The sequence below is a fragment of the Zophobas morio genome, unplaced genomic scaffold, assembly GCF_036711695.1.
Source record: "Zophobas morio isolate AGI-343-1 ecotype UQ-CSIRO unplaced genomic scaffold, CSIRO_AGI_Zmor_V1 ptg000009l, whole genome shotgun sequence".
NCBI lineage: Eukaryota > Metazoa > Arthropoda > Insecta > Coleoptera > Tenebrionidae > Zophobas > Zophobas morio.
The window spans coordinates 11,302,228-11,312,254 of NW_026972114.1; the positions used below are offsets into that span (position 1 = coordinate 11,302,228).

The 10,027-nt window shown below is 33.0% G+C and overlaps 1 protein-coding gene across 1 annotated transcript in view; it reads right to left on the reverse strand.

The window, feature by feature from the left end:
• The window catches only part of LOC135125905 (rho-related BTB domain-containing protein 2), a 75,535-nt gene extending 65,516 nt beyond the window's left edge, over positions 1–10,019 (reverse strand). Inside the window, exon 1 of the mRNA XM_064051670.1 lies at positions 9,823–10,019. The gene's annotated coding sequence lies outside the window, so the exon portion shown is untranslated. The remainder of the gene's footprint in view (positions 1–9,822) is intronic.
• Between the last annotated feature and the right edge of the window lie 8 nt (positions 10,020–10,027).

Genomic DNA, 10,027 nt, shown 5'->3' on the forward strand with positions numbered 1-10,027 from the left:
AACAATTTGTTTTTAAATATTTTTCGAAATATTGTAACAAACAGTTTTTCCTGTGATTCTTTAGTATGTATTTGTAAATAGAAAAACTGCGTACTTACCGGTCTAGAAAAATGAAAAATAATAGGATAATGTCCCTCCGACCACCACAAAGCATACCATTAATACACCGAAGGAACGAACAAAAATGTTGGGAATGAACTTATTTCCAAAAGTAATTAGGGCGCGATTTTATCTGGATGGATGGCTTAACACCCAGTGGTTTCTCCAAACTACCATAAAATCCAAACCTTTCCTAGTTATTTGAATCTCAGGACAATATTTGCAATATGATTCATGAAATTTCGTCTTTCTAGATATAAATGTCGATAGAAAGACAATAATTTTTTTTTTCAAAGTAGCACAAAAATTGATAAAAATGCAAAATATGCACCCGTTACGTAAAATATGCAGCAGAAGGCAAATATATGCAAATATGCAATTTTTTTATAGCTGTATTCATTTTTAATTAGCATGATTCGTTCACAAATTAAATATTAAGACTTATATGCAAAAAATAACGGATATGCAAATTTCATATAATCCGCTCTCTACTGATACAATACCGAGAGAGCAGTAATAAACACGATCAAAGAGAGCCATGAATTTTTTAAAGCGTGAATCAGATCGTTGCATTTTCAACTCAAACTTTCAAATTGAAAAGACATATCTTCAAAAATCGATGGCTGTCTTTGGTCGTGTATTTTATTGCTCTCTCGGTATTATAACAGGAAATTGTTAGTTAATTTCTACCTTATTAGAACTGAAACGTCCTGAATGAACAATAAAAAAAGGAGCACTTATAAGAAAAAATTGCTTGATTTTCTGAACATGTCAAATGATCGAGGTTGATTTGCAAAACTCTAAGATGACGTCAATAAGTTTTTGGAAGGGACGAACAGGTAAATAATAATGATTAGTTTCAGAACAATATGTGTTGCAAATGTTTTAAGGTGACCAATTTTCCTAGAGATACAAGCGGGACCAGAGGATCTTCACCAAAACAAAAAAATCAATTTTTGAAATGTAGGAGGTCTACTTCAAATAAAAATAACATTACAAAGTTTCAATATCTCTATCCGTTCTCGAGATATTAGCTAAGCCACTCTATATACGCAATTTCTCTATTCAGCAAGAAACAATTTTTCATGAGTAGTAAAATAATATTTCATAATCAGAACATAAAACTACTAAAACAAAAAATTTCAATCTCCAGATTTAAAACTTTACCGATGCGGTACAAAGCGGAACGATAAAGAAAAATCAAGATGAATCGGGACAGAATTTTGAGCGGGACGACAAGCAAGAAACCTAAACCTGTCCCGCTTAATTTGGATCGATTGCTCACTTGAACTTAGTAGTTGCTAAGAAAAATTGTAAAATTTTGTTATATTCAACTATTTTGATTATTTACAAAAATAAGACGGGATTCGTAACCCCCAAGAGTAGAAGCACATTTGTACATTTTAGACAAGATTCGTTTAGCAAAATTTTGATATGACGTCATCGACGTTTTAGTGGGACTTAACAAACTTTCGTTAGTTTAAGCTAATTCTTCATGCTTTCAATTTTGGTGAGTATCATATCATGTAAATCAGCAGAATTCTCAAAACTGTTAGTTGAAGAATGTTTCGTCATGTCAGAAACCTTTCTTACGTACATGGAAATACTGTAAAAGTGTTAAATTTGCATCTGAAAATCAGTTTTACCATCAAATTTCTAAATTGAAGTCAGTTTCGAATAACCTCTAATAATTTAAAAATTTTCACACATTCGTGTTCTAATAATGTTCGACAGGTAAAGAAACGTCAGAGAAGCGCTCAAATTCGAGTTAGAAATCACGTTTTCCATTAAATTTTCTGATGACTATAACGCTACAGGAAGTTCTGAGCATTCTGGGTGTCTCGAATAAACTCATGTCTGGCTAAATCGTTTCAAATTTTAAAAAGGGGACGATTTGGATGAGTTATCAGGTTTTTACGGCTGCAGTTTTGGCATAAATGGTCAGAATTTAAAAAAGGTGTTAAAGAAAAACTAAGTCGACTTTCTTTACGTCTTATTATGCTTGTTTCTTATATTTCGCATTTGTTTATTCTTTGTTGTCACCAATTCTTTTTTTCAAAGTTACTCAAAATGCTAGAACGTGAGTTAATTTCTTTTGAAATTAATTTAAACAGAGTTCTTCTGCAACCACTGTTTTAGGAAATTAGGGATACGCTCTTGTAGTCGACTTGGTGCGTCTCCGATTATATTCCTTGCATGATTTATTGCTTGGGCTAGTTGATTACAGGTGTGGCACCAGATGACTTCAGAGATCACGGAATGTTAAAAAATATACACAAGTTCCACTGGTAGCATAAGAAGCAAAGAATCTATTCTACACTGACGGTATGTTTTTTCAAATGGTCTCAAATTTTCACACCACTTTGATCTTAAAATCCTATGTTACTATATCTATGTTACTTTCACGCGGATTGTTCTACAACTTCTCATCACTTCCACAATCGATCTTCTTGTATCTTGTGTTTTAGAATGTTTTTTTTTAGACGATTACTCTCCTTTCTTGAATATTTGATAAAACATTTCTAATTTTAGACCTTTTCTGGCACTTTTCTTCATAGTCAACTAATTCGTGCTATTTTCGAACACACGGTAGTTTTTGTTAATGAAAATACTGTGGTGTTCCCGTTCGAAAAATTAAATTTCGAAACAAAAGGAACAAATTTAAAAAAAAATACAGTAACATAGGCAATCACCCATGTTTTTATGCGTTTAGGTGAAGGGAGAAAAAATCATCCTTAACTTGGTAGTTCTAGGGAATTTTGTAACAACAACGCACGTAGAATTTTAAAAGGTCACTAAACTCCCTGTTTCTGGCGTTCTACTTCTTGTTTAGTACGCGCAGTGAAAGCTCATGTTAAAATTAAGGGCACAAAAGGACAATTGTTTAAATGAAAATAAACCGCAATCCCTAAAGAGTCTAATAAGACCAATAAATTACCGATTTTCTAATTTGAAATGTTGTGAAACCTTGGCGAATTCGTCAACACATGTTATTTCTGTTTTATTTGTAACGCAGTTCACTTCACTTATTCAAGTTCGACTTATTTTTTGTACCATGGACTTAATAAAGCGAGCGCTTTAATATTTTCTTACAATTAATAATTTCTTACAGTTTGAATTTGAACATTTATTCTCGAATTATTATTTTGATCTTGGCGATGTAATCTGTGAACGAATAATTATTGATTTAATCAATAAAGTGAATTAACACCTGATTTAACATCATGTAAACCCTCCGCTGTTTAAAATTCTTGACGGACTATGGTGTGATTAAACGTAGCTTGTTTTCTTCCTGGTAATTCTGGTACTTGTCCAGATATCGTTCTAAGTTCGAGAAAATATAGGATTTGAATTTGAATTAAAATAAAAGCACAACATTTCGTGATGAAAACAACACGCACGGTTTCTAGTTAAAGCTGTCGTTTCGTTTTTAATGTCTTTTGCCCAAAGAGATGTCAAATTGTTAGCTATTCATGGGGAGAGTCACGTCCTCGTGATATGGCACACGGCGGTAAAAACTGGCGAAGACAGGGTAGACAGTATAATATGTGACAGGTTTTTTGTGCATAGAGATATGGTGTGTGTTATACCTGTCAACATAGAGGAAGGGTAGCAAACTACGACGAAGAACTTAAATTCCACTCTTGCCACCACAAAGATCGTAATAATTTGTAAACGGAGTGACTATTCGTACACACAGTATGTACGAATAGTACAAGAGCTATTCATACATCCAGTGTGTACGAATAACTACAGCGCTATTCGTACACACAATTGTACGCCCACACACGAATGATTCTGACTGTGCCTATTTTTCAGTTTGATTTCGTTAAATATTTAGTGACCATCATCAAATAGATAAAAGGTACGTGTATGTATATCAGTATCATTCAGTAATTACGTGTACTAACATAAGTCCAATCATAGCTTTGCAGATATAAGCATAACTTCAAACTTTAGCCGCCACAAATGTTCCCAACGTACCTTCAAACTCCAGACATTCCAGATCGAGTTTAATAATTTTTACAAGTACTGCACATCTTTTCTATAACAAGATAATAAAGTTACAATATGTTAACAGTTGGAAAAACTTTCGAAACTTACGAAGAGTGGCGCTAACTTTAAAAAATTACGAAGACATGAATTATATATATTTTTACAAAAGAATTAGTGTAACAATTTCCGAAGGAAAGAAGAAACAGGCCGCTAACTGTAGTGATGACGTGCAATATTATAAAATTGATTATGCATGTGCCAAAAGAGGTAAACATTTTAAGAGTAAATTAAAGAAGACACAAAACGATGCAAGATAATTGTCCAGCTAGTATAAAAATAAGTATTAACGATAATCATCAGTTATGCATTACAGAAATGCATAATCACAGACTTGAAGAATCCTCTTACAAATTTATGGCTAGAAATTGCAAACTGGATCCAAGCGACAAAGAAGAAATGGTGCATCTTATGCAAATGAAAGCCAATTCGAAAGACGCACAAAACTATATTATGTCAAAAACAAACAAAATCGTAACCCTGAAAGAAATATAAAGTCAATTGCTAAAGCACTATTAAACACAAACTCGAAGAGATTATCCCGAAACTTATTCAAGAAGGAGACTCAGTAAAAATTTTCCGAAATGGCGACAAAAATCTAAGAGCAATTTACTACCAAAGTAAGACAATGAAACAAATGTTCAAGTACTTTCCGGAAATATTAATATGCGATGGCACCTACAAACTCAATAACCTGAGAATGTCGTTGTACTCACTGTTGATGAAAATGGACATAGTGAAATTATATGTTCTTTTTTGTTGATTGATGAGGACGAAATTACTTTAGGCGAAGTGACTCAGTTATTCAAAAAAGAAAATGCTAACTGGGAGGCAACAAAAACTACTTTCACTGATAAGGATATGAAGGACCTTCACATTTTCAATCAGGAATTTCCAGATGCTAGGCTGTTATTATGCTTATACTACACTCTAAAGACGTTTCGCAGGAAAATTACTGTGGATAAAATGAAGATTTCGTCTGCCCACAAAGAACAGTGCCTGAATTTGATACAGAGGATAACATACAGCCATAGTGACGGAGAGTATATAGAATAGAATTGAATAAGTTTCAATTTTCCCAAAGTTACGGCATATTATAAGAAAAATTGGCACGACATAAAGGAGCAGTGGGTCTGTGCATATCGTCATCACTGCCTAACATTTGGAAACAATACAACCAGTAGATTAGAAAATATTAATCAAATGCTGAAAGCAGGTATTGAAAAACTGTCTTCTTTGGACCAGTTTTTCACTGACTTCAAGAAGGTGTTTTCTTCATTACCAATTGAAAGAGAAAGAAGTTCACGATTTACTCCTTAAGTAGGAAATAATTAAATTTAAACGGGATACTTATCAATGGAAATATCACAACTTAATTACTCCTTTTGCTTGGAAATCTTTACTGCAGCAATTTTCTTTTATGGTAAGATACAAAATTAAGGAAAACCTAGAACTAAACGAAAAATGACAAATGTGACTGCAGCTTTCTAACCAAATGCTATTGCTATGTTGCCACATTTTGGCTTTAAGAGAAAAAATGGGTTTGAATCCGTCTGACGAAAAGTTGATGCTTAATCGTTGGAAGAAGAATTTTTATTTAAGTTATCACAGAGCGTCAAGCAATATGGAAAATCTGTATGCAAATGATGCATGCCAACAAGTAACAATATTGGATTTCGCATCTCCAACACCTACAGCTGTTAGAGCTAACAAAAAATATGAATAAGCAGCAAAATTATGTTCCAGATTTGCTGTTGTTATATCCGAGTTTGGGACTGAAAAATATAAGCAAAAAATGCAAGACGCCAAATTGCTTCTCAATTATTACGAAATGAATATAGAGGTACTTATATGTGAACTGGCAAGTTCGTCTAAAAATGCAGTCACTAACAAAACGAAGTGCTTGATACAGGTATTGAAGAAATTGAAATGAATTTCACAGAGGAAAATGTTTAATCACACTGTGAAAAAATGTGGAAGAATAGATTATTTACGTTGAAGACTTGAATCAAAGTAATTCATTGGAAGAAATAAACAATAACAACAAAAAACTAATAGAAAATACTCGAAACCAATATGAAAAATGCAGTGGTACATAATAAACATCAGGATAATGAACACCAAGAAACTGCAACAAAAACAAATGAGGAAAGAATAGAAAAACTAATCCCTCAAAATTAAGGCTGTGATTGGCACATCTAAGATGCTGTAGGGAATGCTGTTCAATTAACGTTTGCAAAAATATTTGCTAACAGTGAAGTCTATAGACAGAAATCTACTAGTAATACCATCTCGTAGAATCAAAGTGAAAAATATCATATTTTACCTAGTTGCTCTTTACAAAAAATGAACGAGCCTACTCCGGCAAAAAAAACTATTGTTTCATCATCCAAAACCAACCTAAATGAAGAATTTTTGTTTGAATTAAAAGCAACTAAACTTCCTAAAAAATGATTCGTTGTGGGCGCCCTAAAGGTCACATGTCAACGGCTGTGGAAGTAAAAAGAAAAAAACAAACTTTTGAGGTTCCAGTAAAATACAGCTTAAAATCAGATTATGAAAAAAAGAAGTTGATCTTTGAATGGATTGGTTTATCTTACGAATCCACTATTAAATATACTACTTCCCATTTACCTACTGAGCCAAAATTAATCAAATCAGAATTTTTTTAAAATGAAGTGCATGTATCTTTAGTCCAAAAAGATTTTGCAGCACCCGGTTATTCTGCTCTACTTCGTTTTTTGATAACTGCGAAAAAAATCAAGAACTTGCACTGCAGAATTTGTAACAAGATGTCGAATGGAATCAGTACTAAAGAAATGTGCCAATATCAAGCGAAAACTGAAAGGTGATTGGTTTTGTACTGTTTACAGTGAAAGCGAGAATCTTTAGTATGATACTGAACACTTGGAGATGTTCTATTAATTATTATTAAACTATCTTTTTTTCGTTCTTATAATCTTCTTAAAAATAGTTCCATTGTTTTGTTTTAAAGTTTTTTTGAAAAAAAAAAGTACAAAAAATAAAAGTTAAGTCTGTTAGCACTGTTTTGTTGTGTTTTGTTTCTTATGTTAATATACAGAGTGTTATTGAAAGGTACGTACAAAATAAAATCGGCAGTTGGTCTCGAAGTATGGGTGCTAAAAGTTACAAAAATTTCAGGTAAAAGTGTTCTCCTTTTAGAGATAAAAATTATTAAAATTTATGTCCAAATTCGTTGTACGCCTCTGATAAAAAGATCATCTCTCGTTTCTATAGCAACATTTAGTCTTGACAAAAGTTTTATTGTTACAGTTGCTAGGATTTACTAAAATAAATTAATTTTACCTATTTATCCTTCAGTAGCGTCTAAAAAGGTTGGATAAGGGTTGATTTTCCCCTTATAATTTTGACAACACAAAATAAGTTTTTTTCACTAGCAGCCTGGACGCATGCAAATGTCGACTCATTTAGTGGTAGCAAATTCAACTTTTGCTACCACGGGTTCAAAAAGAAAAATTGAGGTTATGTACGCAATGTTTGATGTGATTATTTCTTAAAAAATGAACAAATGTGTGCTACAAACATTACTTGAGTATACGCATGGTAGTTGGTAGACGGTAGAAGATAAAATGATTAACTCAGCGACAAGTATAAACGGTTTTCTTTGTGTTGAAGATTTAGATCAAGTTTGATTAGAAATCAAAACAAAATCATGTTGCGTCAAAAAATTGAACGTTTATTTTTCAGTTTATTGTCTTATGGTTTCTACTAGTGAAAAAAATAGTATATTAACCACGGTTGCAAAGCCACTTCTAGACCTCGCACTTAGAGCCCTCGACACTGCGCGTCTCGGGTTCTAATTTGCGCTCGGTCTAGAATGCTTGGCTCTGCAACCTTGGCTAATAATATACTATTTTAGACTTCTTAGACTTCGTGAAGAACTGTCAATTTTGTTGTACGTACCTTTCAATAACACCCTACCTACCACTTAGTCTCTTGGATTTATTTCTAATGCCTGTTACGGTTTGCTTGTATTTGACATAATACAGCTTTTTCTTCTTTGTCACTTATACCCATTTTGCGATTTATAGCCACAGATTTGTAAAAGCATAAGTATACCATATAGTTTTAGAAAAGACGTACAACGGTCGTAAAAATCATTAAATTTGAACTGGAGTTTGAAGGTAAATCGAAGATTTGTGGCGCCAAAACCTTTCAACTTGTGTTAGTACGCCTAATTACTGAGTGATACCTATATACAAAATCTCTATCCATCTGATGATCTGATGATCATGAAATATTCAACGTAATCGAACTACAGATTATTCACAGTAAAGAGAGTAAAATGGTGTGAACAGATGTTTGTATCATTTGTAATGTGGACGTACCTACATGTGAGTATGAACAGCGCGCGTACTATTCATACACACTGTATGTACGATTAGCGCTGTAGTTATTCGTACACACCGTGTGTATCAATAGCTCTTGTACTATTCGTACATACTGTGTGTACGAATAGTCACTCCGATTTGTAAATTATCATCAAGTTTAATGACGATTTCTCTTTTTCCTTTGCGTGTTTAAATTTGTGACATTCAGTTATTTGTATCGATTTGTATGTAGTATTTGATTTTATTTTTGAAAGCTGGCGAGGTGTTTGCAGCCATATAGCTTATTTTAATAACTTTTCCCACTCCAGTGTGAAGGAATACAATTTTGTGCACATGTCTATCTTTGGCGGGATGTTTGACTTATCAAAATACCAAACTTCCGTGTGTCCAGACAATCTCTTTTCTCTATTTAGTCTATTTTATGATTTTCTTATCCCGGTTTTGACGCCACTGCTATGATCGACGGTTGTGTGGTAGGTTCCTTAATTAATGCTGATGTAATACTGGAGATTCTTTCAATAATTAAGATTAGTACCTACACATAAAATTTGCAGACTTAACTTCCTTCTACCTACGCCCTATAATGGCTGCATGTGTGCAATTATGACTTCTCAACGGAACCTGTGTATTAGTCTCCACTTAACTCTATTTTTCTCTTTTCCTTCTGTTTATTACCCGAGCGAAAATTATTTTACATTTTTTTGGCAAATTTCAGAACAATCTCAGAAACAACGAACATAATGAAATATTACTATTATGTATTATCGAAAACATGATTTGACACACTCTCATTTAGATTTTAAATTTAAAAATTACTCACTAAGTTACATTTTTTACACTCGACATTTCATATATTTTTTACATGTCTATTGTTTATAATAAAAAAATTATATAACTAGTGCACTTTATAAGCTGATGACGTCACCAATTTTCTGGACTGGATGAATAAATAAATCAGTGTATGTTTTACACATAAATATGATTGTCATGCATCTACATTTCAAATTTTAATATCAATTTTTAGAAGGGAAAGAGTGGGCAAATTTTGGTTAATAACGAGTGACCTGTCGATAAATTTTCAAGAAGTACTTACCTTCGCTAATGCTAAGATGTACAAGAGTTCGGCGGCATTTCCGCTACATCGTTATAAATTTTTCACCTTAATCCACTTTTACCCGTCAAGCGCAGTGAACTCAGTTTAACAAACCCAAACTCTGTTTAATTTTTTAATATATGCGTAGTTTGGCCGGAGTTGACACCAACTTCAACGCGCAAAAACATTTACTTTATTACTTACCTCTGGGGTTCACTTAAAGTTTCGAGTTCTATTTCGCACTGCACGAATTAAACTCCACCCGAAATATCATGAAAACTAAAAATACGTTTCAAACTAAATTCAATTCTCTATTTTTAGTCAGTTGTTGGCCCTGATTCTTATAAAAAATTCATGCAATTGTTAATTCCGACTCGTGACATGACGTCTAGCTATTACTACTGCGTTT